This window comes from Schistocerca nitens, chromosome 2, assembly GCF_023898315.1.
Source record: "Schistocerca nitens isolate TAMUIC-IGC-003100 chromosome 2, iqSchNite1.1, whole genome shotgun sequence".
Taxonomy (NCBI): Eukaryota; Metazoa; Arthropoda; class Insecta; order Orthoptera; family Acrididae; genus Schistocerca; species Schistocerca nitens.
In genome coordinates, this window is record NC_064615.1 from 683,259,097 (window position 1) to 683,273,621 (window position 14,525).

The following is a 14,525-nucleotide window of genomic DNA, read 5'->3' on the forward strand; positions in this document are numbered from 1 at the left end:
GTTGATTTTTTTAAATGTGGTGGACAGCTGTTGAGTGTGGTAAAATATTTACTGTTTTATTATAGTGAATATAAGGGCTTCCTGTTTAGGGAAGACAAAAGTAAAGCCTTAGGGCAAACAGACTATTCAGTTACAATACTGTTAGTATACATGTATAAAAAGTTGTATTACTGTGTCTTCTATGAGCAATTCTTTGTACTTTTTTTGTACAATTTTGTATGTATTATTCTTTGTACTACTTAATGTAAAATTTTGTAGGTTTCTTTTACACAGATTGTTTCTCATAAATTTACATGTACTTTTAGACTACATCCATACAATATTTATTGTCTACAGATGGGTAAATAAATTAATAAAATAAATATATGTGAAACAGAATGATCAAATAGGTGCAGTTATAGTTAAGACTGGTTGCAGACTTGGTTCATTGCCAGGATATTGGGAAATCCTCTACAAAGAAGACTGCTTACAAATTACCGTTGCACCCCATCTTAGACTACTGCTTAAGCATGTTCAGCTAATACTGAATACAACCAACAGGAGGTATTTAATTTATATTGACAAGGGTGACACAGTCACAGGTTTGTTTCACTCATGAGAAAGTATCAAGGAAAATATTGAAAAACCTCACTTGGAGGACTCTTTAAGGTAAGTGCCAATTATCCCATTATAGTCTACTGAAAAAATTTCAAGAGCTACTATTAAGTGAAGAACCAAGAAATGTTCTTGAGTGCCATATACAGGCTGTTCAGAAATTCCCATTACAAACTTCTAGGACTTGTAGATGGGAGTGATTACATATACTTTGAATTAGAGTGCATGCCTGAAAAGGTATCATTTTCGTTCCATGATACTTTCAATTCAGATGTGTAATGGATCCCCATCTGTTGAGGGAAAGAGAAAAGTATCTGACTTGCTTGTCCAGCTATGCAGTAGGGTAGACAGGATGACATGTCCTTAACACCTACCTTGCCGTGAGACCTATTCAATGCTTGTGCATGTCCAATAGAGTAAACATGGTTCAGTACAAATTTTCAGTACATAGACATTTTAAGAATACACAGACATGCTCCCTGTGTATGACAAAGCTCAAGATAAGCGAAGAGCTGCTAGTTTGCTGCATCATGAACATTTTCTGCAACATAGCACACCATCGCACAAACATTTTTCCTAAGTTATGCAGTGGCTCCAAGAAACAGGTACATCCATTGTGAGGAGGCAGGATTGTGGTGCTTCACAGCAATGCCACACACCTGAATTTGAAGATGTTGTACCACATCACACTGAAGAAGACCCATCAATGAGTACTTGAACAACTGCGCCATACAAAGGGTGTTAGTCACAGTATTGTCTGGGATGTTCTGTATGAGCAACAATTACATTCATACCAGCTACAAAGGGTACACACTATGGGTCCAACCACTTTTCCATAACATGTTGCCTACTTACTGCCCATGGTTCTTGCACCACTGTATCAAGATACTCCTGTTTCCATGTTGAGTTCTGTTCACAGATGAATGTAAGTTCACTAGGGACTCTGTTCTGAATCTGTGAAACAGCAATGTCTGTGCAGATGAAAACCCTTGTACCATGTGTGTTTGGGAATTTCAGCACTGGTTTGGTATTAACATGCGGGCAGGTATTCCAGATGGTTACGTGATTGAGCCATACCTCCTTCCACCCAAGCTAACTGGTCCTGTACACTTGACCTTCCTATCAAACATATTGGACCCATTATTGGAATCTGTGCCACTGAATGTCCACCAGGAAATGTGGTTTCAGCATCATGGTGCACCACCTCACTTATTATGTGAGGTTAGGAGACATCTGAGCAGATGATATGGTGAAAGATGGATAAACCAAGGTGATCCAACTGCTTGGCCACTGTGATTGCTATATTTAACTCCTATGGACTACTTCTTGTGTGTTCGTGTAAAAAGTTTACTTTATGAGATGCCTGTAGAGACAGAGGAAGATCTGTTGGCTCAAGTTCTGGCCGCTACACCAGAAACTGAAGAGACACCAAGTGGGATTGAGAATTTGACGAGAACAAGCTTTGTAGGTATAGTCTGTAGCAACACTGGTGGTCACCATCTCGAGCCACTATTGTAATGCATCAGTACTGTTCTGTACATACAGTATGCTTGGTTCATTTTTGTTTTGAAGTAATTTAAACATGTAATGTTTAAGTGTAAGTACAGACAAGTGTGCTTAAGTGATAAATGGATATTTTGTTATATTTCCTTTCAAACTATTACCTAATAATTGTATTATGTCATGCCTAATTCAGTTCCTCAAGCATAAATGGATGACTTAAACATCTGAATTGAAATGGTCATAGAAAGGAAATGATACATTTCTGGACATCGCTTCCTATTGAAAACATTATGTACTCAACCCTCTGCTAGTCCTAGAAGTTTGCAATAGGTTTTTACAAACACCCTGTATATCACTCAAGCAGAGACTATGAAGATGACAAGCACAGCTTGCACGGTGGAATTTAAGCAGTCATTTTTTTGATGTTCCATATTTATTGGAACAGGAAGGAATCCTTACTGAAGTCCTGGTAAGAGTCTCAGCCTCCACAGCTAACATAATAATATGTGAAGACATGGATATTAACACAGGTTTTGAGGACGAAATTAGTGCTAATTTCATAAATATTTTTAGCATTTTTGGCATGGAACAAATGGTTAACATTGCTACTAGGGTATCCAAGAAAGACAGATTTGATAAAATCCACAAAGCTGTAAGTCTACAAATGAAAGTTCTCATAAAATAAAAGTACATATTTCTTGTAGGGTATTGGAAAATCAAACCTGTCATGAAGCATATATAGAAAGCATTGTAGATGCTAAGTTCATTAAATTTCGTCCAATGTTTAAATTAATTTTTGAGATGACATTTCCAAAAGTAGGTACGTCAACAACAGTGGGTAAGGAAAATAGATGGGCAACTGTGGGTATCAGAAAGACCTCTCAGAGAGTTCAATTTCTCATTTCTTTACAAAAGCAGTACACTAATCCACAGTTGCTTGATTGCCATCACAGGAATAAAAATATACCAGAAAGTACTGCTTGTTGTAAAAAAGATCATTCAATAACAAAATAACACATAATGCAGAAAATAAAACCAAATTAGTAATGGATGTTATAAAACATGAAACTGCAAAAGGTAGGTACAAATATAACAACATGTAAATCAAATATGGGGATAGAATAATAGAAAATCCACAGAAAAGGACTATTACTCAGATACCTCAGACAAGTTGAATGAAAATCTTCCTGAAAATGTGTAGCACCAGCAATCACTTATACAACAAGTATGATGCTGCTGTTTGCCACAGCAGAGCTTGATGTCAGGAAGATGTTACACAAATTAAAAACAAGAAGTCATCAGGCACAGATAAGGTACCAGTCTCTGTTCTGAAGTTGTGCGCAGGCAGCATACAAGCTCCATTAATGAACATAATAAATGAGTCCTTTATTTTTTCCGTAGTAACTAAAGCATGCATCAGTTGCCCTTTCTAAACAAGGTAATGTGGAGCGTACTGAATATTACAAACCAGTTTCACTAATGTCCATATTCTGAACAATAACTGACTCAATCATTAAAAATGTACTAATACATTATTTGAATAAATACAACCTTTTAAAAGCACAGTTTGGTTTCTGAAATGGGAGGAGTACAATATCAGCCTTTACAGACATCAAAAAAGTGGTATTTGCAGCTCTTGACAAGGGTGGCTGTGTTACAGGCATATTCTTAGATGTGTTCAAGAATTCTGACACTGTTTACTATAAAATACTATTACACAAGCTTGAAGCACTAGGTGTAAAAGGAATACCAAATGAGTGGTTTCAGTCTTCTCTGGGAGGCAGGGTGCAAATGGAAGAAATAGTTCACTTATCGGCTGATGATAATTTTATGGTAAAACAAGAGTCAAACAAGAAACATATAAACATTGGTGTTCCTCAAGACAGTATAGCACATCCAATTCTATTCTAAATATACACCAATAACTTTCCAGACTGTATAAGCCACAAGGAAAAAGTTTTCTTTGCTGATGACAGAAACAACACAGCCACTGATAAAAGCAGCAAACTCCTATTAGAGAAAGCAAATAAAATCCTCATGGATGAAAATGACTGAACTGTATGTAATAAATTACCCTCCCCCGTTGACTGAATGATCTTTTTTCTCAAATTATGTTCCAAAAAATAATATTTTTTGTTAATGAAAAACATCATATAATGAATGACATTACATCATGAGTAAACTTGTACACTGGACTTTCACTAAAATAGCCTGAAGCTTGAAGACATTTTTTAGATTCTGTGTAGCTGCAAAGTCCAACCGTGTATTTCACAATGGTTTCCTGTGAACATAAGCCAGGGATGAGCTGGCTGGAGCATTGTAGATGTATTTATCTCATACCACTGGTAAGCACTTGTCACTCAACTGATGAATTATCATCACTTTCTGTCTCTAATGAAGTAACATTACATACTCCTTCACTTCCTGAGCCACTCAATTCAATGTTAGATTGAGGATCTCTCAGCCATCCTTTTTTGAAAGCATTGCCTAAACAACAATACAAGAGGAAGTTTGAAAGCATGGATTTTGTTGATGAGTATCCAAAGACGCAACAGTAAAGATGATATCTAGTGGTGACCACCTCATTCAAAACATGACAACCAGGCTACAACTGTATTGCTAGATGCTCTGTAGTGGCTAAACACTTAACTGTCAGTGCTTTTGATATAAACTGGGTTTTACTTTTTCAAAAGTCTGTTCTTAAATTGTCTGAGTATACTTGGAATTTTAAATTTCTGTCAAAATAATAAAAGTGAGATAACTCAGGGTTTTATGTTAAGGGGTTAACATCAAACATATAGAAAACAAACAATATGCAATTCAGCATAGGGAAGGAAAACAACTCTGCTGCATTAAATATAAATAATAACGCTACAGCTTGTGTAGCAAACACAAAGTTTTTAGTAACAAATACTGACTCTCAGTTAACATGGAATGAGTGTATAAAGATACTAGAATAAAAAATGTCCTCCACATGTTATTCTCTCATCAGTTTGTAACAGCCAATTTTTTTTAATTTTTTTATTTTATGAAGTGGTTGTCGGGCTCATTGTAAAGAGCTGTTTAAAAAGCTGGATATCCTTACTGCACTATGTGAGTACATCTACCAATCTGTAGTACAAATCAGGGAAAACATTACTTCATAAGAAATGTGTACTACACAATTAAAGATTACTTACAGGACTCATAGTAGTGGTGAATAATGAAAGGGAACAACTACATCACCATGTTACATTATAATATATGATCACAACATAATGCTTTTACAAGAAAATCTTGTGCCAAGTTCTATAGTGCTTGATAGTAATGCCTTGTCCTTCTCCTGATTTCAACATCATGCCCATCACATAGCAATACTGACTCAGTTTTTCAGGTGAATGGAAGCATTTATTTATTATTTATTTATTTCATTTATTTTTTATTTTATTTACTTATTTTGAGTTCTGTAGATCCATAGGAGAATATATAGAATGAGTCAAATTTTAACAAATTATTGTTTAGTTCACAAGTAAAGAGTTCTTATCACATAAATAACAGGAACAGAATACATTTCAGTTTTAAATTACACCATAGATAGACAAAGAATGATGATAAGGCCATAGAGGCCACAAAAATAGATTTAAGCATACTCAGGAGGCATTATGCATTTTGGCTGAGAAAGTCATCTATACTATAATAAGAATCATCTACAAGAACCTTTATTTATTTACTTACTGTATTTTTTTTGCATGGGGACACCAACTGGTGTCTTTTGCAAACGTCATAGCATTTTTTTACAATATACCTAAATAAACAATAATATATATATATATATATATATATATATATATATATATATATATATATATATATATATATATATATTCTGCCCAAACTCTATGTCTTTAAATATGTCTGCTTGTGTCTGTATATGTGTGGATGGATATGTGTGTGTGTGGAGTGTATACCCGTCCTTTTTTCCTCCTAAGGTAAGTCTTCCCGCTCCCGGGATTGAAATGACTCCTTACCCTCTCCCTTAAAACCCACATCCTTTCGTCTTTCCCTCTCCTTCCCTCTTTCCTGATGAGGCAACAGTTTGTTGCGAAAGCTTGAATTCTGTGTGTATGTTTGTGTTTGTTTGTGTGTGAATCTGATGGAACCTGGTCCTACTCCAAATCCCATGCCACTTTCCTTGACCTTGACCTCCATCTGTCCAATGGCCAGCTTCACACGTCCGTCCACATCAAACCCACCAACAAGCAACAGTACCTCCATTATGACAGCTGCCACCCATTCCACATCAAACGGTCCCTTCCCTACAGCCTAGGTCTTCATGGCAAACGAATCTGCTCCAGTCCAGAATCCCTGAACCATTACACCCACAACCTGACAACAGCTTTCGCATCTCGCAGCTACCCTCCCGACCTGGTACAGAAGCAAATAACCAGAGCCACCTCCTCATCCCCTCGAACCCAGAAGCCCCCACAGAAGAACCACAAAAGTGCCCCACTTGTGACAGGCTACTTTCCGGGACTGGACCAGACTCTGAATGTGGCTCTCCAGCAGGGATACGACTTCCTCAAATCCTGCCCTGAAATGAGATCCATCCTTCATGAAATCCTCCCCACTCCACCAAGAGTGTCTTTCCGCCATCCACCTAACCTTCGTAACCTCTTAGTTCATCCCTATGAAATCCCCAAACCACCTTCCCTACCCTCTGGCTCCTATCCTTGTAACCGCCCCCGGTGTAAAACCTGTCCCATGCACCCTCCCACCACCACCTACTCCAGTCCTGTAACCCGGAAGGTGTACACGATCAAAGGCAGAGCCACATGTGAAAGCACCCACGTGATTTACCAACTGACCTGCCTACACTGTGATGCATTCTATGTGGGAATGACCAGGAACAAACTGTCCATTCGCATGAATGGACACAGGCAGACAGTGTTTGTTGGTAATGAGGATCACCCTGCTGCTAAACATGCCTTGATGCACGGCCAGCACATCTTGGCACAGTGTTACACCGTCCGGATTATCTGGATACTTCCCACCAACACCAACATATCCGAACTCCGGAGATGGGAACTTGCTCTTCAATATATCCTCTCTTCCCGTTACCCACCAGGCCTCAATCTCCGCTAATTTCAAGTTGCCGCCACTCATGCCTCACCTGTCATTCAACATCATCTTTGCCGCTTCACTTCTGCCTCGACTGACATCTCTGCCCAAACTCTTTGTCTTTAAATATGTCTGCTTGTGAGATGTCTGCTTGTGTCTGTATATGTGTGGATGGATATGTGTGTGTGTGCGAGTGTATACCCGTCCTTTTTTCCCCCTAAGGTAAGTCTTTCCGCTCCCGGGATTGGAAGGACTCCTTACCCTCTCCCCTAAAACCCACATCCTTTCGTCTTTCCCTCTCCTTCCCTCTTTCCTGATGAGGCAACAGTTTGTTGCGAAAGCTTGAATTTTGTGTGTGTGTTTGTGTTTGTTTGTGTGTCTATCGACCTGCCAGCACTTTCGTTCGGTAAGTCACATCATCTTTGTTTTTAGATATATTTTTCCCATGTGGAATGTTTCCCTCTATATATATATATATATATATATATATATATATGTGAAAGACTGATGTTTTGTCTACTTGCTTTATTTTTCCACATAATCTCCTTCAAGTTCGACGGCCTTTTTCCAGCGAGACACAAGAGCGTGTATTCCCTGCCGGTAAAAATCTTTACTCTGCCTACGGAGCCAGGTTGTCACTTCGTGAATCACTTCTTCGTCATCGGCAAAACGTCTTCCACGAATGAAATTCTTCATTGGCCCAAACAAGTGAAAGTCTGAAGGAGCCAAATCGGGGCTGTAGGGTGGATGGGGTAACACTATCCAACCCAGTTTCGCGATGTGTTCACAAGTCCTCAAACTTGTGTGAGGACGAGCGTTATCATGCTGAATCAAAACATCCTGTGGGTTAACATGACGCCCAAGGCGCCGGAAGCGCTGCTTAAGTTTGTCTAATGTTTTGACATAAGCCTCTGAATTAATGGTACTGCCTTTTGGCATCACATCAATGAGAATTACGCCCTCGCAATCCCAAAACACAGTCATCATGACTCTTCCGGCTGAAGGACCTGTTTTGAATTTTTTCTTCTGTGGAGAATAAGCATGACGCCATTCCATCGATTGTCTTTTTGTTTCGGGCTCAAAATGATGCACCAAAGTTTCATCACCTGTCACAATCCGTGACAAAAAGGCCTCCCCGTCAACGTGAAAGCGTCGCAACAAATCGAAAGAAATGTCTTTTCTTTGGGATTTGTGATCGACAGTAAGACACCGAGGAACCCATCTTGCACACACTTTTGAGTATCCAAGCTGATTGATAATCACATCCACACTTCCTTTGCTTACTGACAACTCCAGTGCCAATTGTCGAGTCGTAATGCGTCGATCCCGTCGAATGAGAACATCAGCCCGCTGCAACATGTCAGGCGTGACAGCCGTGGGAGGCCTTCCCGACCGCGGCAAATCTCGGAGCTCCGCAGCACCGCCCTCTGATGCTTTCACCCTCTGTGCCCAGCGACCGACAGTACTCCTATCGACTGCAGATGTTCCGTAGACGTTGCACAAGCGTTTATGGATATTGCCCACGGTTTCTTCCTCTGCTACGAGAAATTCAATCACTGCACGTTGTTTCTGATGGATGTCACTTGCAGACGCCATTTTAGAACATTCCTACACCAGCGCTCTCTGTCAGAGGAAATTGAAACTTTGCGTACACACGCGGGAAACTTCAAATAACTCGCACCTAAAGTTTCACATTTCTAATATTTTTTATTTCGGAGAAAAAAAATATGGGGCATTATTTACTGGGCAACCCTCGTATTTATGATGAACAAAGATTTCCCTGCATGAATCTCTATACGCTAATCCATGGATAATTCTGATTGCTCTTTTCTATAGGGTTACTGTTCTGTTCATATGTATGTCGGCAGCACAACCCCATATCTCTATCTCGTAATTAATCTGTGCAAAAATGGTTCCATAATAAATTGTTTTTAATGTCTGATGTGGCTGATTAGATGTAATGAACTGCTGATTTTATTGCATAAAAATTTGATATGATTTACCCATCTTAGATTTTCATCTAGGTGAATACCTAGAAATCTGCAGCCTTCTGTGTCCACTACTTCAATTCCACCTATGTTACTGATAGAGGTTTGGTGTGAGTTTGTAAGTTTAAATGGCAATAACTGAGATTTACTGATATTAACTTTCAAACCTTGATCTTGGAAATAAGTAGTTATTTGCTGTAGTCCCTCAGTTGCTACCAACGTTAACTCATCATTTTGTTTACCAAGAAATAACAGTTAGGTATCGTCTGCATAGGTTACCAGTTGGGAGTTGAAAGGTTGCTCTATATCATTTATGTACACTAGGAAAAGGAAAGGGCCCAAAATTGAGCCCTGGGGTACACCTTGTGTGACTGTCTCATATTTGGACTGGAAATTAATGATCTGATTATTGATTTTGTAAGTCAGCTTTGTACACTGCATGCGGTTAAATAAATATGTAGCCAGCAATTGCATGGATGCAGCATTTACATTGTATGACTCAAGTTTACTTAAAAGTAACTCATGGTTTACCGAGTCAAAGGCTTTTGTAAGGTCTTTAAATATGCCAGCTGTTTGCATTCCCTGATCAAGGGCACCATACGTTTTGTGAAGAAATTCCGTAATTGCTGTGATAGTACTATGATCTTTTCGGAATCCGTGTTGTGTCTCTGTTAGGAACTTATTTTTCCAGAAATAGTCACTAAGTTGTGTCAGCAGCACAACTTCAAATACTTTGCTGAAGACAGGTATTAATGATATGGGCCTGAAATTTGAAACCTCTTCCTTGGATCCTTTTTTATGCACTGGTTTAACTGTGGTCCATTTCAATACATTTGGAAATGTATGTTCTCTGATACTGCAGTTTACCAGGTGTGTGATTATTTTAACTAATTCCTTATTACATTTTTTAATCACGATACTACTCAAATCATCCCATCCAGATGAGAACTTATTCTTTAGGTTATTTATTATCCTGCCTATTTCGTTTTCACTTACTTGTTTGAATTCAAAGGGGCAGAGCTTTACCTCACTACTCACAACTGTGTTATTAATTGGACTAACAGCTGCAGATATAAAGTATTTATTGAAAACATTGCAGACATTATTAGGATCTTTAATTGTGTTTCCTTCATGTCTTATAATTAAAATTTCAGTTTCTGGCTTCGGTGTGGCTTTGCGGAATTGATTTACAATTCTCCATGAGGTCTTGGCTATATTGTCTGATTGAGCTATTTCACCAGCTTTCCTTTAAACTTAGGTATGTTTACAACCAGTTCTTTAAGTATTGGTGGAAGGGCATTAGAAATCTGGGTGTCACAGTATGAAACACCCTTCTGCATCATGCTCTTTGTTTTTAGATCATAATGAATATCAAGTTTTCTCTAGTGTTATAATTGTGGCACAAACAATTGGTTTTAAATAAGTTGATAGTTTTTGAAACAAAGCACATCAGGGAAAAAATACATTGAGCAGTTGTAAAGATTTGAAGATGTCTAAACAGATTTCTGCATGAGTGCCTAGGATGTACTCCACACATAATTCTTATGGCTCGCTTCTGTGCATGGAACACTTTTCTTGCTATCAGTTGATTTCCCCAGAATATTACACCGTAGACCATAAGTTGGTGGGAATAGTGAAAGTATGCTGTTTTTATTGTGCTCATCTCCCTACTGTCTGATATGATTCTCAAAAAAAATGTTGCTGAGCTTAACCTTCTGAACCGACCTTGAATATGAAGTTAAGTTTGATGTGTATACATAGACAAAAGAATTTGGAGGACTCAACGTTTCGAATCTCATGTTCACCCATTTTTAGGTTCATTTCATTGGTAACATTTGTATTAGAGGAAAAAAGAACATACTTTGTCTTTTTTAGATTGTTGGAAAAACCATTAGTTTCAAACCATTTTGCCATATCTGCAAAAGCCTTATTTATATCTTATTTGACAAATTACCCAGGGGATTATTAACTGCTATGACAGTGTCATCAGCAAACATGGCAATTTTCCCATGTTTTGTGCATAGTGGCAGATCATTTATAAATATTAGAAAAAGAAGTGGCCCAATACTGAGCCTTGAGCTACTTCAGTGGCAATGGATCCCCATTCTGAAGACACCTGGCCACCATGCAGTCCTTCCATGATTACTTTGTGCTTTCTACCACGCAGATAGGATTCAAGCCATTTGCCTAATATTCCACTCATTCTTAGGTTGTTGGCTTTATTCAGGTGAATATGGTGACTTACACTGTCAAAAGCTTTTGACCAGTCACAAAATATTCCAACTGTCAGCAAATTATTATTTATGGACTCTAAAACATTGTCAACAAATGCATGTATTGCATCCTTGGAGGATACCACTTTTTGAAAGCCAAACTGGCTACTGCTGAGGATGCTGTATTTACTAAGATACTCAGTCATTTGGTTGTGCATTAATTTCTCTAGTACCTTACAAAAAAACTGAGAGTAATGAAATGGATCAATAATTTGTAGCATCAGTCTTTTCTCCTCTTTTATAAACTGGCAGTATAAGTCCCTATTTTAGCCTGTCAGGGAATATGCCTTCTTCCAGTGACATATTACAAATATGCTTGATGACTGTACAAAAATATTTCAATAATTTTCTAGAAATGTTATCAATTCCAACAGAGTTTTTACTTTTTAAAGACAGAATTACTTTTTCCATTTCTTTCACTGCTATTTTCCAAACATGCATCTCGTCTTTTTTGTTAGTTAAGGTGTTATGCACGAATTCTGTAGCTTTTTTTACAGAACCCAGGCCCCCCATTTGATTTTTGAATGTTAAGAAATGAGTGTTGAAAATATTAGCCAGTATTTCAGGATCATCCACTGTATTGCACCCATTTCTTAAACTAGTAATTTGTTTGGCAGCTGATCTTTCCCCGATCTCATTCTCCACATATTTCCATTTTGTTATCAGATTTATCAATTTTCTCTTTTAAGTACATGCTTTTTGATTTCTATATCAGTTTCCTTGATATCTTAGAGTACACTTTATATTGCCCCATCATTTCAGTATTTTTAGACAATCTGGCTGACACATACAATTCTCCTTTTATTTTAAATGAAACTTTAATGCCCTGGGTAATCCATGGCTTAGATGTCATGTTAAACTAGTTTCCTCTGACTCTTTTCTTTGGAAACAACTTTCTCAAAAAGACTTGTTATTTGATTAATAAATACATTAAATTTTGAGTTATCATCTGTTGGATTATATACTTCAAACCACTCCACTATTTTTTTTTTTTTTTTAAAATTGGTCTCACAGTTTTCCAGACAGGTTTTGGTTTTATCTGAAAATCAAACTGACAGCCCATTTGAGACTTGACTGATTGTCAAGCCGCCATGCCTAGACTTATCAAAAAGAACAATATCAACTAGAGTACTAGAATGGTCAGTTACCCTAGTGGGAAATTCCACTATTTGCACTAAATTGTAAGAGCTCATTAATTGCTCTAATTCTATTCTGTTACTACTTTCAATCAAGAAATTTACATTGAAGTCATCTAGTAATATGACTGAAATGTGTTTTTTATAGAGTTTTGACAGAACTGCTTCACTCTGTTTGATGCTGAGATTCCCTGTAGGTGCTCTGTAAATTGACAGTATCACAACTGGTCTCTTACTTGCTATCAGCTCTATACCACACACTTCAAAATGCTCTGTAGAAAACTGCTTAAGTCTAGGCCTCTAAATTCTACGTTATTTCTAACATACATCACTGTTCCATCCCTCTTCATGATGGGTCTACAATAATGGGATGCTACACTGAATCTGTTGATGCACAACAGTTGAATACACCTACCACTAGTGATACAGTTTTCAGTAAAACACAGAATCTCCAGATGCTTTTCATATTCAGTATAATTTATATCCATTACAAACTGGTGTATTGAATTTTTAAGTCCTCTTAGGCCTACATTCTGATAGAAAATTGTGAGGGATTTAGAAACATTGAAATTTGCACCATTTTCAGAGCTAGGCTTATTAGGCATCAGGGTACTTTCACTGAGGACACGAATTATTGGTTTGTGCTTCTAGTCTGCTACACCCTCTTCCTCTGTATGAGATTTATTAGACACTATCTTGTTAATTGTAATTGCCTGAGGAGGTTTGCTAGGAGTTTTGTAGTGGATCTCAAACACTACAAAGCATGTGTGGAATATAGTTGAATTTTTATAGGCCTGGAGTCAGTTCTGCAAGCAAACTGGAGTTTTGAAAGGGGCATGTTCATGGTCCATAAGTAGTAGGGGCAAATTGCATGAGCAGTGATGAAGATCAAAACTGTGTTTCATATTATAAGTTATCTGGGGCAAATCATGGGTAAATCGAAGAAACTGTACCAACTGAGTGATGCAGTGAGTTGTTTAGACACTAACCTCATAACTGGGAGAAAGAAATTTGCTCTGTCCGGCCATCCTGGTAATTTTCATAAATCACTTCAGACAAATGCCAGGATGGTTTTTCCTTCATCAAGACCATTGCCGACAACCTGTCCTATCCTCATAAAAGCATACTTTTATGTTCTGTTTCTATGTATATTTTTGAGCTATTTATTTTCATTATATTTTGATAACAAATTTTATATCATTGTAAGATGACCCTTGGATGGATAAATAAATAAATGTTGTATTATGATAAGTACTCTTTCAGTGCACTTCACATTACTGTGCAGAGTATGTATGTAGATGTAAACTGTTACACCTCTGTGAAAGATACTTCTGCAAAACAATGGATAGATGGTTGAATTCAAAATTGTTGGGTACTAAATAGTGTGTCATCAGTGCCCCTTTGCAAGATTGGTGAATGAATAATTCCTCTTTTTAAAATCAAAGGCAAAGGCCATATAACTGTAACCATAGTAAAAAAAATACACATTTAATTTCAAGGAGATCTTTTCAGACCTTACTTATATGTTAAAAGAACTAATAAATCTGTGGAAGATAATACAAAATTGTTGGGTACTAAATAGTGTGTCATCAGTGCCCCTTTGCAAGACTGATGAATGAATAATTACTCTTTTTAAAATCAAAGGCAAAGGCTATATAACTGTAACCATATTAATAAAAATCATAATTAATTTCAGTGGACAGTGAGTGCAATGCTGAAAATATTGCCCCGTGTTACGTTTTCATCCAGCAACAGATAAGCATGATCATTGGTCAGTGTCTGATATGAAGACAAGGTGAGGACCATTTTGCCTATTTGGGGAGTTCAAAGGAAAGTGTACCATGAGCAAATAGTCAGTTTGACCAACTGCAGCATGTTATTAGCCACTTACAGACACAAACTTCCTCACTGAGCCATGACTGTCTTTGTCACCC